This window comes from Meriones unguiculatus, chromosome 12, assembly GCF_030254825.1.
Source record: "Meriones unguiculatus strain TT.TT164.6M chromosome 12, Bangor_MerUng_6.1, whole genome shotgun sequence".
In the NCBI taxonomy this organism is placed as follows: Eukaryota; Metazoa; Chordata; class Mammalia; order Rodentia; family Muridae; genus Meriones; species Meriones unguiculatus.
Window position 1 is genome coordinate 91,150,427 of NC_083360.1, and position 26,645 is coordinate 91,177,071.

The window sequence follows — 26,645 nt, forward strand, 5'->3', positions numbered from 1 at the left end:
TGAGCATGGTAATCTTTGGATATTGAGCGGTATACATATGTACTCTTCTGCCTCCCCTGTCGTGCTGTAACACTCATGTTTGGGGTCCCCTTTGAGGCGTTACCAGGAATTCTCACCCGTCCTCACACAGCCGTCTCTGTTATTCAGGTCTTAGCTCGGATTTTTTCTTCTCCAGAAAGAACCTTACTGGTGCCACCTCCCATCACTTCACTCTTGCTTTCTCTACAGGCAGTTACTGCGGCTTATTTTTTTCTATTATTTGGTGTCTGTTTCCCAGCAGAATGAAAGCTCTTTGAGAAATGGGCTATCTCTTGACTTATTTGATTCTAGATCTTCTTCACCAAGACAAAAGTTAATGAGGCTTCTCTCGCAAAATTCAGTCACACATACAGGCATTTATCAGTCAAACATCGGTTAGCAGGTGGCTCAAAGCAGTTCATTCAAACCGTGCGTAAGCCCAATGCTGTTGTTCTTTGAAGTGCTTTGATTCATCGCTGAACTCTGTTTGTACTGCTGTAACGTAAGATACCCATAATGGAATCATTTGTAAAAAACTGAGTGTGTTTCTCATCATTCAGGGTGCTGAGAAGTGCAAGAGCAGGTTCTGACAGGCTCCGTTGTCTGGTGGGCTTGCTATGAGATTAGTGATTGTTTTAGTTTTCTACAGCCATATTCTGGTGCTTTGAACACGGTACGTTCTCGAATAGTTATTGAATGAATGAATGAATGAATGAATGAATATATTCAAGTCTCTCTGCAATACTGAAGGAAGATTGACCTAAGAAAGAAGTTGCTGTTCTCTAAATATTTGTCTTACATTCATGTCTCTGTTTCCCCACCTTCATTTCATAATCAGATCTCTACACTGAAAGCTCGTCCCCAGTGGGAAGGTGTGTGGAGGTGAGATCTCTGAGTCGTGGGTAAGACCAGAAGATGGTGCCCTTGAGAATGAGCATGTTTTCACACTCTCATGTAAAAACAGGAGAATGGAACTGGACCCTAGGAACAGGCCACAGGAACAAGAAAAAAGTAGTCCATGAAGGAACACAGGTCCCTTATTAGACTATGAATCTGCTGAAACTTGATCCTGGGATTTTCAGCAGATTGAGACAAGATTTTATAAAGAGCCACAGAGTGATGAAGACAGCTTGTGGGCCAGGGTTTGCAAATTCATGGTTGCTTTGTTCTAGTCTCCTGTTTCCTTAGAAACCCGTTCTTCAGTGTTTTTAATTGTGGTGCTGTTTTATTGGAAGATGCATGACAATCTAACTATCTTATTTTTCATAGCCTTTCCATTAAATTCTTACTATTTTTTTTCTAGAATACAGGAATATAAAAGGGTCACATTCAAACAAAGCCTTGCCCAGAAAACATAAGATAGAGACTGAATCTAAGTTAAAAAAAAAAAAAAAAAAGTGTATTTACACCAGGATCTTGAAGTGGTGTGGTTAGGGACGCACGTGCGTGCGTGTGTGTGTGTGTGTGTGTGTGTGTGTGTGTGTGTGTGTGTGTCAGCCTTGCTTTACTCTGTGGTACTTTTAAAATAAAATGAGTCAACTCTTAAATTTATGTTATACAAAATAAATTAGATAGAACAAAACAAACCTCCTGTCACTACTGAATAACCAATCTGAAGCGTGTGATCTACCCATAAGAAGTCATGTTTAAAGAAGGTCTTTACTGGGAGTTTTAACGGCATAATAAGTGCTTTGATATGCTGTGATGACAATCAGTACAAAAATCATATATACAAGTCACACTTGGTGGAACATCCCTGTAATCTCAGTATTTGGAAGATGTTAGAGCACAGCCCACAGATGGAAGCATGCAGAGGGAAACTCTGAAGTGCTTGAAAAAACCCTCATGAGTTGAAAGAGAACTAAGGTCCAACTTCATGACTTTATGGGAGGTCCTCAGTGACTCTGAATACTATGGCAGGCTAACAAGGAGGCAATGAGAGTATAATAATTAATAGTCCCTACTAATGATAGTTACAGAATTAAGCTGTAGAAAAATCCTGGCGTTATAATCGTTATTTTCTGCCAGGCACCAAATAAACAGTAGCTTCCTGTTAATCCTTCTTAAAGTTATCACATAACTTTAAATCTGAATTCTGCAATAGCTGTTCCCTGGTGACCTGATTTCAGGGAAGTGTCCTGTACGTCTTTGAATCAATTAATTCATCAAATATTTATTGAGCACTTACTATGTGCCGGTCTCGTCTGCTCATCGATCTTATTTGGTAATGACTCACAAAGCCACCCTTCCCCCGAGCAGTTCTAACAGTTGCGATCTCCCTTATGTTCTCTTGCACATAGAATGTTCAGTGTTTCTCAGAGCTGGGAAATGAATTGTTTCCTTTGAGACAGGCTCTTCCTAGGCAGTCCATACTGGCCTCCGACTCTTTGGGTAGCCCCGGCTGGCTCCGATCTCAAAGGAATCTCTCCTGCCTCTAGCTCCTCAGGGGCTGAGTCTGCAGGTGTGTGGCACTATGCTCAACTGTGCAGTAAGTTCAACATGCGAAAAGCACGGAAACATCAGTCACAGATCTCAACCTCTCAGTCATTCTCTACCAAAAGTCCAAGCGCTTATTTATATGATTGCTAAAAGTTCCGCGGTTCAAAACTTACTCCTTGACAATTGAATACGTGTATAAAATACCTTTTGATAGCATTCATCCCTTCATGGCCTTCTCTCCGCTCACCATAAACTTCTATCATTCATGTAGAAATAACCGAAACATGAAATCCTAAGGTGAAATTCCTGGCCACTGTATTTTGTCCTGCAATCCCACGTGTCCTGGATTGTGTCTTGCTTAGAGGAACAAAGCAGGAATTTGGCCACACAGTTGTAACCGGCAACGACCTTGTTCTGAAGTTTAACAGGATGGAAGATTCTTGGTTTTGTATTTTTTTTATATATATATTATGGTTTGTCTGTGGCAGTGCCCATGCCCAAGTTCCCCAGAGCCTGAGATCTGGACACCGGGCTTTGGAAAGACTCCATATGGACATAACGAGGAACATTAACGTGGTATTTAGTGATGAATTGCTGAAGTGAAATCCGGGCTGCTAACATCATCACTGCCATTTAGCTAGGGTTGGAGATTCAAGTATAATAAAATGTAACATAAGTAATAAATTTTCTAATGCAGGAGGCAGGATGTTACTGTTGGCCTTTTTATAGCAGCATCTGTCTAAAAGGCTCACAAAAAGCTGAAAAACTATTAAAAGTAATAAGAGTTCATATAAATTGTGTGATTCAGTAGTTGCCTGAGGATCAACATGATGAGTTTCATTTTAATTGCCACCATCCTAACTGCTCCTCCAGCCCTGGCCCCTAGGTTCCACGGTGTCATGATCATATGATGAGAGTAGTGCGCTCAGCAGGATCAGTCAGGAACTCCAGCAGGGTGAAGACAGCCCTGGACGTAACTGGCGCCAGCAGCACACCCTGACGTTTGTTCTTAGATCCTGCTGCAATGGGGCTTCCTGCAACCCTGGATCAGATGGCTGTCTAACAATTGTAGAGTCTAAGTGTATTAACAGAGGCCCACAATGGCCTACATTTAGAGGTTGACCTTTTTTGTCATGGGAGAAGGAGATAACAAAAATCTTATGTAGCCTAGGCTGTCCTTGAACTCTCTATGTTGCTAAGGATGACCTTGAATTTTTTTTTTTAATCTTTCCTTCTGTTTCCACATCTACATGCTAGGATTATTAGGGTGTACCACAACACTTGGCAAATGTTTACTTTCATTCATTCATTCATTCATTCATTCATTCACCTATCTATTACATTTATCTATTTAGTGGTTTGTGCACACAGGCACCATGCTGTGTGTAGTTGTCAGAGGACAACTTTTGGGAGTTATTCTCTCTTTCCACCAGGGATCAGATTCAGGTCAGGAATTGAACTCAGTCAGTCAGGCTCAGTGGCAAATGTCTTTACTCTTTTACCCGATGAACCATCTTGCTGGCCCCAAATGTTTACTTTTAAATAAACTAATTAACTGTTAAATGAAACATGTCCTCTATCCCTCTATTGGCAAATAAGCCTTCTACCACAACAAAACTGAAAATATAAATTAAAAAGCTAGTTCCTGTATGACTGTAAGCTAGGAAAAATTTTAAAAATATTAGACCAAAGGCAGGCAAAAGAACTCAGCAGGTAAAGGTGTTTGGCACAGAGTCTGATTCGATCCCCTAAATCCGTCTTGGCATGCATGCACTCACATAATACATGCACACACAGAGACACATGCACACACAGACAAATAAAATATTTTTATTTAGATTTAATTATGCATGTCTGTTTGTCCTGATTATGTTGGCATTTTTAGATGAGTGATAGCGTTATATAATGTATGGGTAATAATTTATTTTATAACATTTCCTTCTCTTTCCTATTAGCAACATTATTAACTTTATTAGAATGAAAATATTCACATAATTTTTGCTGTTGAAAGCAATGATCTGATTTATTTAAAACATGTAACTGCATTTTTTTAGCTTTAAAATTTTTTATTAATTCCATTTTATTCACTTTGTATCCCAGCTGTAGCCCCCTCCCTTATCCCCTCCCAATCCCACCCTCCCTCTCTTGTCCCCTCCCAATCCCACCTTCCCTCCCTCATCTTCTCCCATGCCCTTCCCCAAGTCCACTGATAAGGGAGGTCCTCCTGCCCTTCCATCTGACCCTAGCCTATTAGGTCTCATCAGGACTGGCTGCATTGTCTTCCTCTGGCCTGGTAAGGCTGCCCACCTACCCTCAGGGGGAGGTGATCAAAGAGCCAGCCACTGAGTTCCTGTCAGACAGTCCCTGTTCCCATTACTAAGGAGCCCATTTGGACACTGAACTGCCATGGGCTACATCTGTGTGGGGATTCTAGGTTATCTCCATGCATGGTCCTTGGTTGAAGTATCAGTCTCAGAAAAGACCCCTGTGCCTAGATTTTTTGGTTCTGTTGCTCTCCTTGGAGAGCTCCTGTCTCCTCCAGGTCTTTCTATTTTCCTTTTCTCATACGATTCCCTGCACTCTGCCCAAAGTTTGGCTGTGAGTCTCAGCATCTGCTTTGATACCCTGCTGGGTAGAGTCTTTCATAGGCCCTCTGTGGTAGGCTCCTGTCCCCTGTTCACTGTTTTCTCCCTCTTCTGATGTCCATCCTGTTTGCCTTTCTGAGTGAGGACTGATCATCTTATGCAGGATCCTCCTTCTTGCTTAGCTTCTTTAGGTGTACAGATTTTAGTATGATTATCATATATTATATGTCTAATATCCACTTATAAGTGAATATGTACCATGTGTGTCTTTCTGTTTCTGGGATACCTCACTCAGGATGATCTTTTCTAGTTCCTACAAATTTCATTATTTCCTTGTTTTTAATTGCTGAGTAGTATTCCATTGTATAAATGTACCACAATTTCTGTATGTATTCCTCCGTTGAGGAACATCTGGGTTGTTTCCACATTCTGGCTGTTACGAATAAAGGTGCTATAAACATGGTTGAGCAAATGTCCTTGTTGCATACTTGAGCATGTTTTGGATATATGCCCAGAAATGGTCATGTAACTATATTTTAAATGCCTTATTTGAGTATATTTTAATAAAAATTTGAACTTAAAGCAGTTGCAAATTTTTGAAAAAATTAAATGTTCTAAAATGGCAGCAAACATTTTTGTTTATTCCTTAGGCCATTTAAAATGATTTATTAATAGTCAAGGATAAAATACAAATTATGATTAACGACTATAAAACTTTAAATGAATTTATCTTAGTATGAACATTTGAAATGTAATCTTTTGAATATTTGGTCTTATAATTTAATTTTGTTATATTCTCATGAAAACATAAGTTTTCAAGTTTAATGCTCAATGATCCTCTGGTTGTCAGTGTGAAAGCCTTGGTGTTACACATGGGAATGGTGAGATGGCTCTGTGGATTCTGTGCTGCGGATTTTGTGGGTGCCTCTGTACATACCACTTTGGCAGTTCCCAGCACCCGCATGGATCTGTAACTCCAGTGCCAGGGAATCTGATGTCCTCTTCTGGCCTTCTCAGGTACCTACATAGACATGGCACACGCATACATACACATATAATGAAAATATATAAATATTAAAAAAAAAAACATCAGCAGCCTGATGTCACCCTTTGAGCACATCATAGGTGCCTCTACAAATTCACAAACTTATAAAATGAGATAGATGTTCAGCACTTCCAGAAAGCTACTTACATAAGCTAAAGTCTGCTCATTCATTCTGAAAGCAAGGCCGTGGAAAGGGAAGTGATCAATCCTACTTAACCTTGCTCACTTCTTAGTTGTGAGTGGAAAAGGGATAGGTTTGTTAGAGGATTCTGGCCTTCTACTAAACGTACGAGGACACGTTAGTTCAAGCTACTTCTGTAGCCATTCTATATCCAGAAGGATAATCTTGTCACAGTAGAGGGCAGAGCTGGAAGATGTAAGAATAGTAAAACTTAGGTTTTCATTAGGTCCATAAGGCACTTTTCCAAACAACCCTGAAATTTGGACCTTTTCACTGTTTATCCATCTTAATTGGTGATCATATATCTCTTAGACACTTCTAAAACACATGAAGTGGAAGTTTCTGGTTTCTTTGGAAACTTGAAAGGGTTAGGCTAACTTTGTAACCTGTATGTCTTCTAAAGCGTATAGTTTTGAGTTTTAGGTGCAGGTTAAGCTAAAGCCTCTTAGTACCTTTCCAGAGAATGGAGGAATGTGACCCTATCTGTGAGGACAGATATAAAAAAAAAGGCAAGCAAGCAATGACCTTCACTCAGCAAAAAGAAAAACTCCTGTCTTTGAGATAGTGTTTCTTAGCAACAAACCCAGACTTTTTCTGAGTAGCTTTTGACCTCCAGCCAAAAGTCCACAGTCCCTAATCTTTAAGGATGAGCTAACCACCCCCACCTTAAATTGCAGCTGCATCCACACTTGGCAAGACTGGCCAAGCTTGAGCACCTAAAACTAACCAATTATCTTACCTTATAACTTCCTCATCCAATCCTAAGTTGCCAAAACTGCAACTTCAAATTTCCCGCAATTTTTCTTTTAAAAACCTAAAGGCCTTTGTCTCCCGATGTCACTCTTTACTGACCGGCAGGGGTGACCCCATTGTGCAATGGTTAATAAACCTCTTGCTTTTGCAACGAGTCTTGGTCTGGGGGGGGGGGGGTTCTGGGAAGGGCGCGATTGAACTCCTGAGCTGTGAGACCCCAGGTCTTACAAACTCACTTGTGTCATGTGAATATGTTTTTTTGTTTTGGTCCCAAGTGAGGGATGTGGGAATGTTCCCCACCCCGACCCCAAGGAAAAAAGTCTCCGTGAAAAGGCATTTGACGTTTGCCAGCTAAAAACTACCTCACGGGGGAGATACAAGATGGCGGCACCAATCACATGCTGTGTGGACAGCAGTGACCACACAGCGACTGACAGACCCAACTGCGGGCCCTAAATCACCAGTGTCTGTGCTTCCCAGGTGAGAGGAGACCCACGGTGAGGGAAACAGGAGGGCCTGACGTCAGGTCACATGTCTCAGGGTTTGTAGCTGGGAGAGCTTGATGATCACCTTTGTCCTCCAGGGCTGTGCAGGGCGCCTTCCAGTAGCAGTAGGAATGAAGCAGCTCGTCAGGTACCAGCTTAACCTCCCCGTGTTCAGTGACATCCCTAAGTGTTGTCTTCAGTAGTAGGGCTTTCTCCCTAGGCTGTGCAGAGTAACCAATAGCTTTGGCAGTCGTCTATGATGCTTGGGGTTTCCATGGGCCGTCTTTGGCCAACAACTCAACAAAATGTAATCCACCTGGCACTGGGGGTTTTACTTTGTGGCATAAGATGAAAGAAAGTAAAATTCGTCTGAGAGACAATGTTCACTGATAACCCAGGCTGGTCTTGAACTTAGAATGTAGACTGGGTTGGCGTAGGACATGTGGTTTTCCTGTCTCCACTTCCTAGGTGCAGAGATTCCAGGAATGTGACACTCTGCCTAATCTAATAAAGTGGGGGTTTGTCATAGCTTTGGGCATTATATTAATTAGTATGCTTCAGAGAGGAAAAAATATATGTCCATGTATATTTATGTATGTATATATATGTCCATATGTGTGTATCTATACCTATATCTACATCTGTGTAGCTGTCTGTTTATCTCTGAATCTCTATAGTGCTATGTGTACAGAAAGATATAGAGATGTAAATATATGCCACATTGTAAATTATTTTATTTTTTGTATCTACAGTGTATATGGTATAGGTATATGTATGGGAGGATGGAGGCCAAAAGTTGATGTTAGGTGCCTTTGTTCCTCAATTGCTCTTCACTTCCCTTCTTCCATTCCCCCCCACCCCCCTTTTAAATTATTATCTGCGGCAAGCAAAGATCACGCTCCTGCTAGAGCATAAGACAGTCACAGTTAACAGCAGGGGACAAACTAAACCAGCCCCATACACCTGGAATTAAAACAAAAACATGCTTACAAAACATAACTGAGTTTTTAAAGAAACCACAACTTCCACTATATGACACAGAGAGACTATGATTTATTATTAAGGCCTTACACTGGGCAGATTCTGAGCTACTCTGTCTAATCCTACTACACTTAAAGCCCACATAAAAGTCAATCACTTGCCAAGCTGATGACTCCTGGTAGCTTCTACTCCATCAGTCTGTGCTCATGATCCACTCTCCTTGACCTCGTCTATCCCATCCAGCCACGGAACTCCTTCCTTCTCTTCTCTCTCCTCTCCGTTCCTGTCCTCCCTCCTGATACATCTTCTGCTCTCTTCTCCTCCTGCCTTATGGTCTCCTGACCCCAAGCCCAGGAACCTCAGCCCCATCTACCCTTCTTCTATCCAGTCACAGGCTTCAACATCTTTATTAGCCAATCAGTAATAATTGGGGAACATTCCTTAGATCACATGGATACAGGAGATGGTTCAACATACATAACATACATAAGGATGCCTATGGCAGGACAATAACGAGATCACAGAGCACTAACCAGGGCACTGAAATCAGCATCTGAAACCACAGTGCACAGACCCTCCTCCAATGTGTAGCTCTTGGTAGCTAGAGTTTTTCTAACCTGAATTCAATAGTCTGTACAACACTACAGTGATAAGGATGTGAAATTAGACCTTAGAACTCTGAAGTTGAATGAAAAGGGTATGAAACACAAAGAATAAACTGTAATTCTTATCAGTTTATTCATCACTTTTTAAATAATAGTGTGATACTTTGTTCTTTGAAATTTGGGTTTCAAACTTTTTGCGCACATTCTGTATTGGCCAATTTTATACACATACCATGTGACTAAAGAGAGAAGGCAATCAGCTAGCCCACATGATCTCTGTAATGCACAGAATGACTCAGGACCTCACACAGATCCACTCTAATGGGCTGTGCTCCTGGGGTGGTTTCTGTCTGCCTCCAGTCCTGGGAAACACTGTGCCCTCCTTTCTTTGACCCCCACTGTCTAGTTAAGGATCTTTTAGGCATGCTTACTCTCTAGCTTTTTTTTTTTTTTTGTCTCCACATTATTGTCTTTTGTAATTTAACTAACATTCTTTGTTGTTATTGTCATTTTGTGTTTTTCGAGACAGGGTTTCTCTATATAGCCTTGGCTGTCCTGGCTCGATTTGTAGACCAGACTGGCCTCAAACTCACAGTGATCCTCCTCCTTCTGCCACCCTCAGTGATGGGATTACAGACATGTGCACCAGCACTGTGCTGGGCTCTTAACTCACATTTTAAAAATTCCTTTTAGTCGTCTTCTGCAGCCCTGGAATGCCCCCTCCATTGACTCCTTTTTTTTTTTTTTTTAAATGTCTGATTGTTTAGCTATGATCCTGGCATTAATAATAATAAACTGTTCTCTGTCTTATATTTCTTATTTTTACTTTTACCTGAAAGTCTTCATTGTATTTTCCTTTTAACGGTTATTATTGTTTGCTTTTTAGATCCTTTTTAATTGCCAGAGTTTGACTTCCATTAGTATGGCACCATGTGGCTTCCATGGTTGGGCAGGAAATTAGATTTTGTCCAGAATAGCAAGAAACAACAGAAATGACTTTCTTAGCTTTGAAGACTTCTGACTGCTAAAGCCTAAACTGAAATCGTGGCCCAGTGATTAACTTAATTCATTACATAGCCTGCTGATAAGAAATTATGTTTAGACTCTGAGGGAAAAGATATTTTCTGTTTCAGTGCAGACTCTGGTTAAAAGAGAAATCAGAAGAATATTTTTTCTTGCCTAGGATGCTGAGTAACGTTCTGTATCATAAATCCCGCCTTCATGGGATAAGTTATTTGTCAGATTTGCCACCACCTCACTCTGGGTTCCTGTGTAAGGGTATTCACTGAAGCTATTTCTCATAAAGAACTTTAATGGCTTGTACTTTGATTTCTCTTGAAGAGTATTGAGGAAAGAAGAAAAACACTTCAAGAAATTATTTTGGCAAACTCAGCTTTTCAAACTGTTTGTTTTTGCAGACACATTTCATCAGTTCTTAAGAATGAAGCAAGGAATGTTTTCTGGCTTCTAGGTTTGAACCACCCAGAAACTGCAGGGGAAAAAAAAATCTATTTTCTTACAATGTTGTATTTGGTGGTGGGAAAGTACAGAATCTTTTTATTTTTTGGTAACTGTTAAGTTTAAAACTTTTAGGTAATGTGTTTTAAATGTTTAAGTATTTAAGTATTTCAAGCAAAGTAATGTTGTAGGCCAGAGTATAATTAATTCTCGATTGGCTTTTGACTCTCATTTTGGGTTGATGTGTTTGTTGTTTTATAGTTAATAATTTACACGGAAAGAAGATAAAAGTGGTTCATGGTTAGTCTTTCCCTTGAAAAATGTAATATACTGTTCATTTCATTTTACAATTGTTTTTATTCAGAGAGTCTTCCAAAGGGTGATGACTCTTAATGCTCCCTGGGGCTTGTGGTTGACTATTCAACAAGTACACTTCCTGTAGAGCATTTCTTAAACGGTTACAATGGTTGCTCCAATGCGTTTGCTTTGAATCAGCCTAGAGTAATGTGAGTAAAAAGAACATCCTGTCATGGTTGTCTTCACTTGGCAAACACTTTTATTGAGCTTCCCAGTTGTAATAAGCATGGACACTGGCCTGTCTTCTTAGAAACTAACAGCTTAGCTTAAGAAAAAAGAAAACAGTCCAGCATCATAACTTCTGCAGAAGCGGGTGTTTCATTGGTTGTGTTCTTCCGTTGTCCTGGATAGAGAGAGCTCTCTGTGCTGCACTGAGCTTTGAAGTTTGGGAACAAGTCAGAAGTAAGAACATAGAAACCAAGGAACAGAACTTTCAGTCAACACGTCACCATACTTCTTTTCTGTTTCTCTATCTTAAAAAAAAAATCATCATTTCTGTGTGTGCATGTGCCTGGTGAGGCCAGGAGAGCCTCTGCAGCGGAAGATACAGGCAGCTGTGAGCCGTTCGCTGTGGGTGCTGGGAAAACTCAGGTCTTCTGGAGGGGCAGCAAGCACTCTTCACCCGGAGCCACCTCTCCATCCCGCATGCTTTTCCTCTAAAATCCTTGATAGAGCTAATGTGCACCATACAGAGGAGTCCCTAAAAGCTGAGGATTGGACGTTGACAGCCCTCACTCTGGACTAATAATGAAATTTCTGTGGACTTCTAGTATTGACTGAAGTTATTCTTAATTCAGTTATTCTTATGTGTGCACATAAAACTACATATAATCTAATGCTTAATCTGAAGAAAATATAATTAATCAAGTTACAGATTAAATATAAGTGAGAGTATAAAACCATAACAATTCAAATGTACTGTTATTCAGTTCAGATCAACATTGTTTTACCAGCATTGAAAGTTATGGAGATACGGCCCTATTCTAGCAAACATCTGCCAGTCTTAGAAGAAAATGGAGGTGTGTCACATGACGACGCTCCAAACCATCATCATTTGAAGGTAAAGTCACCTTAGGTCTTAGTTAGGGGTTTTATTCCTGCAACAAAACACCATGACCAAAAAGCAAGCTGGGGAGAAGAGAGTTTATTTGGCTTGTACTTCAATATTGTTGTTCATTATTGAAGGAAGTCAGGACGGGAACTCAAGCCGGGAAAGACCCTGGAGGGAGGAGCTGATGCAGAGGCCGTGGAGGGTGCTGCTTACTGGCTGGCTTCCTCCGGTTTGCTCAGCCTGCTTTCTTATAGAAACTAGGACCACCAGCCCAGGGATGGAACCATCCACAATGGGCTGAGCCCTCCTCCACTGATCAGTAATTGAGAAAATGCCTAATAGCTGGACCTCATGGATCCTCAACTGAGGCTCCATTATCTTAATGACTTTGCCTTGAGTCAAGTTGACACATAAATACAGCCTAATTAATAACTTCACCAAATAGATACTATTAAACCAAAACAGTTGCCACTAGAATCAAAAGAAAAGTTCTGTTATTATTATTATGGGTTTTTTTTGCCTCTTTACAGTTATGTGTCATTTCAATAAATTGATGCAACATTGTATAGACAGAAATGCTGCTGGAATCCCCACTTATAAATAAAAAGGTATGGACTAATAAATGTTATTATTAGGCTATTATTATTATGGTGGTATTTTTTAACCCACTATCACAATAAATAAGACACCTGTTAAATTTTATAATTGCCTTATTTACCTTGGGCTGGGCAGATATTTTACCTATGCTGTCTCAATAACCCCACCATCCCTCTCACAGCCCCCATCTAATGCCATCTGCCTTAACCATTCTTATCTGGGCTGCCTTCCATCCATAATCTCATAAATACTTGCTTGTATTATTCATCTGGGCCTTTTCACACCGTTATTGGAGTCCTTCCTCCCAGCCCATATGGTTCTCCATGCTAACTCATCCTGGCATCCTCTTTTTCCTCTCTTCCCATCTGTCTGTCTCCCGTGATTCTCTTGAACCCAAAGCCTGGTAGCCATACCTGCCCCATTCTGCCCTGCCCAGGTGTTAGACTTTTAATCAACCAATCATGTATAATGTCTCAGGCAGGTTTACACAGCAAGAATAGCTTTATCTAGGGCCAGTAGTTAGCATCAAAATTCAAACCTCAGACCAACCCCCGAACCTCACTCTCTGTTTATTTTGACCATAGGGTCTTCCAGCCATACAGAGTTCCGTGATGTCGTTGACATGAACCCAGGTGTGCACACGGATGCCTGCATGCAGATCTCACTGTAGACACCAGATGCATGCAGTCATCTGAACGGTATGGGCTAGCTTTAAATCTTAAGATTTTTATGCTTTCTTATGCAACTCTGAAAATTATAGTGTTCATTAATTATTTCATTTATATTGGCAAAACCCAAAAAGTAGTACATTTCCTTAGTAGTCCCATTTCCTTAGTCCCTTTACAGATGGGAAAATTGTAGCTGAGAAAGATGAAATGATGTTTAAATTATAACCACTGGAAAAACTACTGGGACTAGAATCCTAGCTTTTTGTCATTAAGATTTTACAGTACAATTGTATGATAGTAATTATAGTAAGATCGCTGTATAAATTCGGGTGCATGATAAAATGGACATCTTTTGGAGGCAGGAGAGGTGGGAGAAGAGAAGCACACTTGCTGCTCTTCCGGAGGATGTAAAGTGGGTCTCCAGAACCCATGCCTGGTAACAGTATATGCTGTATAGTTCAGTAGAGGACTTACCTCAGCATGAAAACTGAGCCCAGATCGCCAGCACTGATGTAAAAAGCCAGGTATGGCAGCACCGACCTTGAACTCCTGATCTTTCTGCTTCTGCCTTCCAAGTGCAAGGACCGCAGGCTTGTGGTCCAGCTCTTAGCTATGGAGCTCTCTGTGTGGTACAACGTTATGACCCATCATTTCCACCCTTCCTGGCTGGCAGTGTAATAAACAGCACTTGAAAATTCCAGTAGAGTAAATCTGTGCTTCATGGAACCAGGAAGTCTGTATTCTGCTCCTTCTCTTCTCCTCCTGTCTCTCTCTCTTCCTCCCTGTCATCTTCTCTCCCCCTAGTAGATTTTTGCCAAGTTGTTGGGGACAGAGTTTAAAAGCTGATGGACTGATTTTCACATTACAGGAGACAGTCCTTGTAGGTTGTAGATCAAACTACATAGAGACCTTCATTTTGCTTTGCTTGCAGTTGTAGCTCCAGTTATCTGTTGCCCTGGCATCTCCAGCGTGCTCTGCTTTGCCCTGCATAGCTGACTGGGAACTACCCTGTCCTGTCCTATGACTGAAGTGACAATAGTGCCAGCAGCATCAGGAACGCCAACCACTCAGAGACTAGAAAGAAAACAGCTTTCTTCCCTAGTCTCTGCTCAGGTCACTGGCTGTGACCAAACATCTAGGACATGGAACACAGGAAACGTGGAGTTTTTGTGCGCCTCATTAGACACTTCACTCAAGGGGGCAGTGAATCCCATTCTGTAAACAGTTATGTGATCCGTAGCTGCATCACCCAAATATAGTTGAAAAGTTAAGTTTGTTTCACTTTGGCAAAAAGAGTGAATGCATTTCTGTGTAGAAATAATCCCCCTAAAGTAAAAACAAAAGATTAATTACCTATAACCTGACCACAGAAATGAACATATTTTAGTGGAAACTAGCTTTGGGCTTTTTTCTTTTATTCTTCTCACATTATATCCTGATCAGAGTTTCCCCTTCCAAGTCCTCCCCCCAACCTCTCATCTCCCTCAGATCTACTTCTGTTTCCCTTTAAAAGAAGAAGAAGAAAATGGTGGTGGAGAAAGAGGAAAAAGAGGAGGAGGAAGAGGAGAAAACCTCCCAGGATATCAACTAAACAGCATAAAAAAATTGCAGTAAGAGTAGGCACAAACTGTAACATCAAGGTTGGATGAGGCAATCCAGTAGGAAGAAAAGGGTCCCAAGAGCAGGCAAAAGAGTCAGAGATAATCCCACTCCCACTGTTGGGAGTCCCATGAGAACACTAAGCTACACAACCAGAACATATATAAAGAGGGCCTAGCGTAGGCCAATGCAGACTTCATAATTGTTGCTTCAGTCTCTGTGAGCTCATAAGCGCTATAGTTTATCTGTGGGCCTTGTTCTTGTGGTGTCCTTAACCACTCTGGCTCCTGCAGTCCTTCCCCCTCTCTTCTACAGAATTTCCTTGGCTCTGCCTAGTGTTTGGGGTGGGTTTCTGCATCTGTTCCCATCAGTTGCTAGATAATAATTGGGCTAGGCAGCAATCTATGAGTATAGTAGAATATCATTAGTAATAATTTCATTGAACTTTTTCCTCCCAGTATTGTTTGATGTCCAGGGTCTGTGGGCTGTCCAGCCTTTGATTCCTGGTCTTCTAGGCAGTGGGGCGCCCTCTCATGGTGTGGACTTTAAGTTGATTCTGTTGTTGGTTAAGAACTCCCACAAGTTCTGTGCCACCATGACCCCAGCACATCTTGGAAGTAGGAGAGATTGTAGGCTGAAGGTTTGTGGCCGGGCTGGTGCCCTCGTCCCACTCTTGGAAACCTTGCCTAGGAGACGGATGGATCAGGCTCTGTATCCTCCATTACTGGGAGTCTTCCCTAGGATCACCCTTGGAGATTCCAGGGACTTTGCATGCTACTAGGTTTCTACATTGACTCTCAATGCCCCCCTCCCCAGTTCCAGCTGTCTTTCTCTTGTCTCCTTCCACCCCTCCATACCACTTCTCGTCTCCATCCTTGTCAAACCCAGTCCACAGAAGTGTTGAAGAAGTGCTTGCTTCCCTAATTCCTGATTCCAAAGAGAGCTCCTCAGGGTCACACTGTTTGCTAGAACGTTCTCCAGTTAGGGGATGTTCTTCCATTGTCCAGGAAATGTATCCACTGAGCATGTGAAATGTGCCTGGAAAAACAGAAAAACTGAATTTTTTTTTTTTTTTTTTTTTTTTTTTTACTTTAATGGACTCCGCTTCTAGGCTACTTAGGCAACAGACTCAAGGTCTTCTTTACAATTATGTTGAATATTTCAATGTGATTTCATAGGATGATGGTATAAAAGTGAGACTGTATGTTGCATAATTGTCAAATATGTGTCAAAGGAGTATAGTGGAGGCTGGAGTGAGATGAAAGTTGAAAGAAATCTTGTTTTCACCTGTTTACTTTGTTATTAAGACTAGATATGGACCAAAGATCAATCCTTTGTTTGGCCTCCCAAAGTATACTATGTTTTTTTTTGTTGTTGTTGTTACTGTTCTTTTTTTTTTTTTTTAATTATTCTTTTTCTCTTCATTTGTTGTAGTATTCTGTATTAAGTAATTTTTTTTGCACTGTTTCTCATTTCTGTTAATATGGCCACCACTGAAAGTCTCACCTGGCTACAAGAAGTGGTTACTTCAGGCTTCATATCCGCCACTGCTAGGAGTCTCAGCTAGGTCACCACCATAGACTCCCAGGAGCCTCCCCTGTCCTGGGGAACCTGCACCATCACCACCAATTTTTGTTGTTTCCAGTCCTCCTTCCCTACCCCTCAACATTTGATCCCTACTCTCATTACCCTCCCAACCGCCTCTCTTACCCAGTCCTCTCCCTCTGCCTACGTCAGTTGTCTATTTTATTTTCCCTTCTGAGCGAGATTCAAGCATTCTCCCTTGAGCCCTCCGTGGATACTTTGAGTCTATTGATTATAGCATGGTTATCCTGTACTTTGTCCTCTTATAAATCGGTACACACCAGGCCTGTCTTTCTGGATTTGAGTTACCTCCCTCAGGATGATCTTTTCTAGTTCTATCCATTTGCCTGCGAATTGTATGATATCTTTGTTTTGAATAGCTGAGTAGTATCCTTTGTGTAAATGCACTGCATTTTTTAAATATAATTTTTAATTACATTTTTATTTTTTTATTAATTACAGTTTACTCATTTTGTATCCTAACTGTAGCCCTCTCCCTCATTCACTACCAATTCTACCCTCCCTCCTCCATCTCCTCCCATGCCCCTCCCCAAGTCCACTGATAGGGGAGGTCTTCTTCCTCTTCCATCTAACCCTTGCTTATCAGATCTCATCAGGGCTGGCTGCATTGTCCTCCTCTGTGGCCTGGCTAGGCTGCTCCCCGCTCAGGGGGAGGTGATCAAAGAGCTAGCCACTGAGTTCATGTCAGAGACAGTTCCTGTTCCCATTACTAGGGAATCCACTTGGAGACTGAGCTGCCATGGGCTGCATGTGGGCAAGGGTTCTAGGTTATCTAGGTTATATCCATGAATGGTCATTGGTTGGACTATCAGTCTCAGAAAAGACCCCTGTACCCAGAGTTTTGGTTCTGTTCCTCTCCTTTTGGAACTCCTGTCCCCTCCAGGTCTTTCTATCTTCCCCCTCTTTCATAAGATTCCCTACACTCTGCCCAAAGTTTGGCTATGAGTCTCGGCATCTGCTTTGAAACACTGCTGGAGAGAGTCTTTCAGAGTCCTTCTATGGTAGGCATCTGTCCTGTTTCCTGTTTTCTCCTTCTTCCAGTGCCCATCCCATTTGTCTTTCTGAGTGAGGACTAATCATTTTACCCAGCGTCCTCTTTCTTGCTTAGCTTCTTTAGGTGTATAGATTTCTGATTTTGTTGATTTAGACAGTGTCCTTCTGCCTTTTGGTTAGTTTAGCTAAGGATTTGTCTATCTTGTTGATTTTTTCAAAGAATCAGCTCTTGGTTTCATTGATTCTTTGAATTCTTCTCTTTGTTTCTAATGTATTGATTTCAGCCCTGATTTTGATTATTTCCAGCTGTCTACTCCTCTTGGGTGTGTCTACTTTTTTTTTTTTTCTAATGCTTTCAGGTATGCCATTAAGTTGCTTGTATGAGATGCCTTGAATTTCTTTATGAAGGCACTCAGTGCTATGAACTTTCCTCTTAGCACTGCTTTCATTGTGTCCCATAAGGTAGGGTAAGTTGTACCTTCATTTTCTTTAAGTTCTAGGACATCTTTAATTTCTTTATTTTTTCCCTGACCCAGTTGTCATTGAGTAGACAGCTGTTCAATTTCCATGTGTGTGTGTAGGCTTTTTGTTATTTCTGTTATTGTTGAGGTCTAATTTTAGACCATGGTGGTCTGATATGACACAAGGGATTATTTCAATCTTCTTGTGTCTGTTGAGGCTCGCTTTGTGCCCAACTATATGGTCAATTTTAGAGAAAATTCCATGAGGAGCTGAGAAGAAGGTATAGTCTTTCGTGTTTGGGTGAAAGGTTCTGTAGACATCTATTAGGTCCATTTGATTTAGGGACTCTGTAAGAGTCATTATTTCTCTATTTAGCTTTTGTCTTGATGATCTGTCCCTTTGCAAGAGTGGGGTGTTGAAGTCTCCCACTAGTAAGGTGTTGGGATCAATGTGTGATTTTAGCTTTAATAATGTTTCTTTTACAAATGTAGTTGCTCTTGTATTTGGATCATAGATGTTCAGAATTGTGATGTCCTCCTGGTGGATTTTTTCTTTGATGAGAATGAAGTGCCCCTCCTCATCATTTTTGATTAATTTTCATTGAAAGTCTATTTTATTAGATATTAGGATAGCTACCCCAGCTTGTTTTCTGGGTCCATTTGCTTCAAAAACATTTCTCCAGCCCTTTACTCAAAGGTAGTGGTTATCTTTGTTGCAGAGGTGTGTTTCTTGGATGCAGCAGAATGTTGGATCCTGTTTCTGCAACCATTCTGTTAGTCTGTGTCTTTTTATTGGAGAATTGAGTCCATTGATGTTGGTAGATAATAGTGACCAATTAATGTTAGTTTCTTTTATTGTGGAGTTGGTGGTATTACTGTGTTTCATTGCTTCTTTTTTTTAATTTTTTTGTTGTGAAATTATCTATATCCTATGTTTTCTTGGGTGTAGTTGTTTATGTCAGATTGAAGTTTTCCTTCTAGTATCTTCTGTAGGGCTGGATTGCTGTGTAGATATTGTTTAAGTTTAGTTTTGTTGTAGAATATTTTGTTTTCTCCATCTATGTTAATTCAAAGCTTTGCTGGGTAGAGTAGTCTGGGTTGGCATCTGTGGTCCCTTAAAATCTTCATGACATCTGCCCAGGCCCTTCTGGCTTTCATAGTTTCTGTTGAGAAGTCTGATGTGATTCTGATAGGTCTACCTTTATATGTTACTTGGCCTTTCTCCCTTGCTGGTTTTAATATTTTTTTCTTTCTTCTGTAGATTTAGTGTTTTGACTATGATGTGATGTGAGGAGTTTCTTTTCTGGTCTAGTCTATTTTGTGTTCTGTAGGCTTCTTGTATGTTTATGGACATCTCTTTCTTTAAGTTGGGAAAATTTTCTTCTATGATTTTCTTGAAAATATTTTCCGGTCCTTGGAACCTGGAATCTTCTTTTTCATCTATTCCTATTATTTTTAGATTTTGTCTTTTCATGGCATCCTGGTTTCTTGGATATTTTATGTTTGTAACTTTTTTTACTTTTTCTTTGAGAGAAGTATCAATTTCTGCAAGTGTATCTTCAGTACCTGAGATTCTTTCTTCCATCTCTTGTATTCTGTTGGTGATGCTTACCTTTATGGTTCCTGATCTTTTTCTCTAAGTTCTCCAGCTCCAGGGTTTTCTCTGTTTGTGTTTTCTTTATTGATTCTAATTCTGTTTTCATGTCTTGCACCATTTCCTTCATCTCTTTGAATGTGGATTCCTGTCTTTCTATGATGGCGTCTATATTTTTGTTTGTTTCCTCTCTATATGCCACTAATTGTACCTCTACTTGTGCCTCTATTTGTTTGGCTGTATTTGCCTGTATTTCTTTGAGAGCTTTGTTCATTTCCCCTTCGTTTGCTTCCAATTTTGTGGCTATTTTTTTTTGAGAGATTTGTTTGTTTCCTCCTTATGTGCCTCTAATAACCAGATAAACATAACTTTAAAATCATTTTTCTGTGTTTCCAATGAATTGAAATATCCATTGATTTTGGTGGTTGCTGGTGAAGCCATGATGTCCTGATTTTTGTTGGGTGTGTTCTTACACTGACCTCTGGCCATGTGCTTATCCATAACCTTCACTGTTTGTTCCTGGAGTCTGTACTTCAGACTGGGTCCGTCTTTCTCTGGTGTCTGGAGTAGTCTACTTCCGGAAGATGAGAGAGGTCCACTGGTTTAGAGTGTGAGTTGGCGTTTCAACTGTATCTAAGGGAGGAAGGTCCTCAGGCGCAGATGCACAGGTGCGGGCAAGCCTGCATGCGCATGTGCGTAGGAATGTGCCTTGAAGGACAGTGCTAGAGAGTACAGATGCCTGAAATGTGGGGCAGGGGGGTGCAGACGCAGGAGCAGGAGGGGGTGCCGATGCTGGCACCGTTCTCAGGCGAAATGCGCATGCACAGATTCCCTGAATACCTGACTGGCCTACAGGCCTGTCATACTGTCCTTCTGGTATTCAGATCTGTTTGGGCTCCAGGAGTTGTTTGCCTGGACCCCACTAGTAGACCCACAGAACATGGCCATCACTGTTGAGAACACTGTCCCAAGAATCCCTATGTTGCCCACAGTGGCGGTGTGCGTGGGAGGGATCTGATGTCTGGCTGCTAGCGTAGAAGGACCCTGGATCTGGGGCTCTGCAGGCACTTACTTGAAGGCACACTCGCTCTTTAGCAGGTCTAATCGGAAAGCACAGGGGTTCCCTCTGTTCTTACTCTCAGATTTGGGCCTTCTGGGGCAAATGCGAGTGTAGGAGACCTGTCAGCTCAGTGGTACTGCAGCCGCAGAACTTGAAGGCTGGTGTAGCAGCCTGCTGGGAGCCCAGCCACAGCGGCTGCTGGTACAGATGCCTTCTGGGAGGCCCTGGGGAGCCGCGGACCTGGGTGGCCCGGCAGATCTGGGTGGCCTGGCAGATCTGGGTGGCCATATAGCTGGCAGCCCTCCACTGAGGGACTGGGAGGCCTGCCTTCTCTGTCGCAGATACTAAGCAGGGAAGTTCTATGCTAGGAGCCGCAGGTACTGTGGGCCGCCTCCACGGAGGAAGGAGGGACGCCCATCAAAGGGAAGTTCGACACTCTCAGTCCCCAGAGAAGTCCGAGGGTGACCTGGGTCCAAATGGTCTCAGCTCACAGGTTGTCCCCTCTCGCCCAAGAAGCCTCAATGTTGATGTTCTGGCTTCAGCTGCCCCTCTACTCACCAATTTCAAGAGTTTCAGATCCTCTGCCCCTCAGATAAGGTGCGCGAAGGTCGCTGCCGTCTTGGATCCAATTGTACCACATTTTCTTTATCCATTCTTTGGCTGAGGGATATCTAGGTTATTTCTAGATTCTGGCTATTGTGAATAAAGCTGCTGTGAACATAGGTGAGCAAGTGGCCTTGTATGTGGTGGAGCATCTTTCAGGTGTATGCCCAGGAGTGGTATAGCTGGGTTTTAAAGTAGATCTAGTCCCAATTTTCTGAAAAACCTTCAGATCGATTTCCACAGTGTTTGTACAACTTTGCACTCCCACCAGCAGTGGAGGAGTGTTCCCCTTGTTCTACATCTTTGCCAGCATGTGCTGTCACTTGAGTTTTGGATTTTAGCCATTCTGACAGGTGTTAGATAGAATCTCAGAATCATTTTGATTCGCATTTCCCCGATGGCTAGGGGCGTTGGATATTTCTTTAAGTGCTTTTTTAGTCATTAGAGATTCCTTTGTTGGGAAAAAGAACTTATTATTGATCTCCTGGAATTAAAAGTAGTTTTCTCTCTACTCAAAATGGTTCTTAGCCAGGTGTGATGGCACATGCATGTAATCCCAGCACCGAGGAAGGCAGAGGCAGTTGGATCTCTGTGAGTTTGAGGCCAGCTTGCTCTACAAAGCGAGTCCAGGACAGCCAAGGCTACATGGAGAAACCCTGTCTCAAAACAAACAAAGAAAACCAAAACTGAATGTTCTATAAGCAATAAGAAAGTGGTATTTAATTTAGTTATTTGTATTTGAAAAAGCAAATAACTAAAAATTACAATTTTGATGCTGGGGATATAGTTAAGTTTCCTAACATACCCTAGGCCTTGGGTGTGCTCTTCAGCATGTGTGACCTGAGCATGGTGGTACATGCCTGAAATCCCAGCACTCAAGAAGTAGAGACAGCAGATGGTAAGTTCAGGGTCATCCTCAACTTAAAAACTGAGTTCAAGACCCATCATGGCTACACAAGACCCTTTCTGAAGACAAAACAATATTACCTGGTCTGACCCAGTGTCATGCAGCTACTTATGAACATATTTGTCCACTATGAGCACATTGTTCGTTATCCTAATTATCCCATTCTCTAAAGTTCATTGTCTCCAGTGTCCTAAGCTTTTGTTTATGTAGCTATGTCCTTGATATCATACAAGGCTCTTCTTCCTTTAGGTATTACATTCATATCTGTTTCCTTCCAATGAAGAAAACAGTAACTTTTCTGAAGGTTTGTACAAACAGACTTTTGCTCATCTCTGTAGTTGGAATTTAGAGTCACATGGGCATCACTGTTTACCAGGGAGTTTGAAAGTGAGTATTTTTAGCTGGGTGCTTTCCATCTAAGCTGAATCAGGATTCCTTTTATAAGAAAAAAATGAATCTTCAATGGATAATCTGGATATGTGTCACAGATATGAAATTTGTGGGGAGGCAGAGGATTAATTGTTTGAAGTCATCCCCACTTCACAGCAAGTTCAAGGCCAGTCTGGGTTACATGAGGCACTATCGCAAAAAAAAATCTAAAAAATGAACAAAATAAAAAGTAAAAACTATTATATTGTAGATTATGATCTACAATATAAGATACATGTAAGCAACAATTCAAGATGGTTTTATGATAAATTTCATTGGCACAAACAGATATTACCAAACATTAGAGGTAGACAATGTACTTTAAACATGGAGTTCCCTAGAAAAATCTTCAACCTCTATGTCCCTCAGCGGAGGAACGGATACAGGAAGTGTGATACATTTACACCATGGAATACGACTCAGCAACTAAAAACAAGGAAATCATGAAATTTGCAGGCAAATGGTGGGAACTAGAAAAGATAATTCTGAGTGAGCTATCCCAGAAGCAGAAAGACACACATGGTATATACTCACTTAGAAGTGGATATTAGCCATATAATATAGGATAAACATACTAAAATATATAGTCCTAAAGAAGCTAAACAATAAGAAGGACCTTTGGGAAGACGCTCAATCCTCATTCAAAAGGGCAAACAGGATAGACAGTGGAAGTAGTAGGAGAAGACAAGGAATAAGACAGGAGCCTTCCACAGAGGACCTCTGAAAGACTCTACCCACAAGGGTATTGAAGGAGATACTGAGACTCATAGCCAAACTTTGGGCAGAGTGCTGGAATCCTTATGGATGAAGAGGGAGATAGAAAGACCGGGAGGGACAGGAGCTCCACAAGGAGAACAATGGAGCCAAAACACCTGGGCACAGGAGGCCTGCAGAAAGATACTCCAACCAAGGACCATGCATGGAAAAGACCTAGACCCCCTGTTCAAAGGAAGCCCATTAGCTGCTCAGTTTCCAAGTGGGTTCCCTAATAAAGGGTACAGGGGCTGTTTCTGACATGAACTCAGTGGGTGGCTCTTTGATCACCTCCCCCTTGGGGGTGCAGCCTTGCCAGGCCACAGAGGAAGATGATGCAGCCAGCCTTGATGAGACCTAATAAGCTAGGGTCAGATAGAAGGGGAGGAGGTCCTCCCCTATCAGGGGACTAGGGAAAGGGAGTAGGGGGTGAAGAGGGAGGAAGGGAAGGACTGGGAGGAGACGAGGGAGGGGTCTGCATCAGGGATGCAAAGTGAATAAAATGTAATAAATAAATATATAAATAAATTTAAATTTAAAAAGGGAGAGAGAACATCACCATGCCTAATTTATTAAATCCCAAATATGTAAGTGATCAGCATCTACACCTCGCATAGAACAGTTTGATGGAAAGCTAATAACAGTGCAATACTATAATTTTGATGGAAGTTTGTCATAAAGCAATACAGTTTTTTAAGTGTCTTATTTTGGGGCTTATAATATAATTATGTAATTTCCCCTTCCCTTTCTTGCTCCTAACCCACCCAAATAACTTAATTTGTTCTCTTTCAAATTATTGGCCTATTTTTTCATTAATTGCTGTTATATGCTGTGGTGGTTTGTATGAGAATGCCTCCTATAGACTCACATATTTAAATACTTGGTCACCAGGGAGTGGAACTGTTTGAGGAAAATTAGAAGGATTTGGAGGTGTGGTCTTGTGGGAGGAAGCCCACACCTGGCCCGGTATCCTTCACTCTGGCTGCTGCCTGTGGATCAGGAAGTAAAGCTCTACCACTCCAGTTCCATGCCTGTCACTCCAGTTCCATGCCTGTCTACTTCCTGCCCTAATGAAGGACTAACCCTCTACAACTGTAAGCCAGCCCCCTATTAAATGCTTTCCTTATAAGAGTTGCCTTGGTCATGATGTTTCTTCACAGCAATAGGACAGTAACTAAGACGCAACATACATGTTTTATGTGTATGTATATGCCTGTATCTTCTTAAATAGAAAGTAAATTCTGCTTGGTTTGTATAATGTTAAAAAAAAACAAAGAAATAAAGAAAAATTTCAATTTAAAAGGTGGGACTTAGGGGCTGGAGAGAGAGCTCAGTGGTTGGGAGCGCTGGCTGCTCTTCCAGAGGACCTGGGTTCAATTTCCAGCAACCACATGGTGGCTCACAACTGTCTGTAACTCCAAGATCTGACACCCACAGACATACATGCAGGCAAAACACGAATGCATATGAAATAGAAATAAATAAATAAAGCATTTTTTTGAAAGGTGGAACTTGAACAGACCCTTGAAAGATGGATCAGCTATTAAACAGAGGCATTTGTGTTATTTTTTAAAAGAGAAAATAATAGGCTGAAGACATATTTTTGAAGCAGTGGATTTGTTTAACAAGAATAATGTGCTTGTGTTAGAAGGGAATAGAAAAATCAAATAGTAAGGGCTGGGGAGATGGCACTTTGGGTAAAGCTTTCTGTGCAGTCATGAGGATCTGAGTCCCCGGCACCCATGTAGAAAAGCCAGGCATGGCCTGCATGCTTGTCACTCCAACCCTGGAGGTGCAGAGATCCTAGAAGTTCTCTGGCCGGCCAGCCTGTCCAGAACAGCGAGCTTCGGGTTCAGTGAGATCTCTCAAGGGAACAGGACAGAGAATATACGAGCCTCAGTGTTCTCCGCTGACCTCAGCATGCCAGGTACACGCACACAAACAAGTTAGGACTCGTGCCTACCCGCCTACAGGAATATCAGATGAAGTAAGTTGGGATCACATCATGGAATGGATTGGATGGCGCCATACAGTTTGCACCTGAAGCTACTTTTATCAGCAGATCCGTTGGCAAGTTCTAGGAAGAGGGATAAAGCAAGGAAATAGAATACAGGTACTGTGTTAACATCTAAAACAATAATTTGCAGATTCATTCGTTATAATTAACACCCAAGGTTCTTTCTATTCCTTACTGAAATTCACGACATTTGTGACCAAATCAGTTGTTCTCAGCCTTGAAACAGACCACACAGGTGCTTGATACTGCTTTACTGTTGTGTTACAAAGCAGTCAAGTCCTAGAAGCGGACTCCTGCAAAATGTGGACTTTAATGTTGCCATGTAATTCTTTGTTTCTGTTGTCATTCGGACAAATATTTTAAACACTGTCAGTTTGTTTTCTCATGTTAGTAACCAAGTATAATCTTTCTTAATTAAAATCATTTCTCTAAGTTTGCACTGAATCATTTATAAGATAATGACCGAAAACACATTGGTGCCATTTTGATTAAGTATGCTTTTTTTTCTTATTTAAAATTATTTATTTAAGATGCTTAAACTTCAGAACACATGTGTTATCTCAATGGTTTCCTATTTATTTTTTTGTTTGATTACTTTCATTTTTTTCCTCCTCCTCCTCCTCCTCCTTCTTTTTCTTTATTTGAGACACCATTTTATTAGTAGTCCAGACACTATGAAATTGTGGTTCTCCTGCCTCAGCCTCCTGAGTGCTGGGATTAAGCATATGTCACCATACTCAGCTTCATTTTCTTTTAAAACCAACAAAATTACACTTTGTAGTTCCTTTAAAATAAGTGAGGTATGTTAGAACTTTCCCTAATACACTTAAAATATTTTTAAATGACAAATATCTGTTCAATAACAAATAATATATAATACTCAAGATTAGTCGCATTTTACTTTAATAATGGTATCAATTGCTTTTTGATGCTTTTGGTAAAGAGATAATTTGAAAACACGTAAAATTTGCTTAAAGTTACTTTATAAACGAACAACTGAAGCCTAACTTATACTTTAAGAAAATTTCCTTTCAAAACATCAAACATCTCATCTTTCCAAAATCTTCCCTTCAATTGCCATAGAACCTTCTATCAGAGTTTCACCAATAGGAATTTAGTTTCAAGTAAGAGCACAGATTACAGAACACTTACAGTGATTACTCCAAGCTAGTTAAAGTGTTAGTACTCATTAATGTTCAGCCCCATGGTACTGAGGCTGGATTTGGTCATGGGTCTTTTTCTTCTCTCTCTCTCTCTCTCTCTCTCTCTCTCTCTCTCTCTCTCTCTCTCGTGTGTATGTGTGTGTGGTTGTGTGTGTACAGTCAGTCACCTTTATTACAGGGTTAGAACAATGCCTTGCATGCTGCAAACAGAGGAGCACAGGCTAGAGGCAACCTCACA

The 26,645-nt window shown here is 41.2% G+C and overlaps 1 protein-coding gene and 1 long non-coding RNA gene across 2 annotated transcripts in view; both read left to right on the forward strand.

Annotated features, from left to right (window-relative positions):
- The window catches only part of Acyp2 (acylphosphatase 2), a 131,771-nt gene that overhangs the window by 39,390 nt on the left and 65,736 nt on the right, over positions 1 to 26,645 (forward strand). The gene's annotated exons all lie outside the window — the stretch shown is intronic.
- Positions 11,845 to 13,403, forward strand: LOC132646873 (uncharacterized). The gene is made up of 3 exons (XR_009585215.1): positions 11,845 to 11,967; positions 12,489 to 12,566; positions 13,140 to 13,403. It is a non-coding gene; the product is annotated as an uncharacterized LOC132646873 (long non-coding RNA).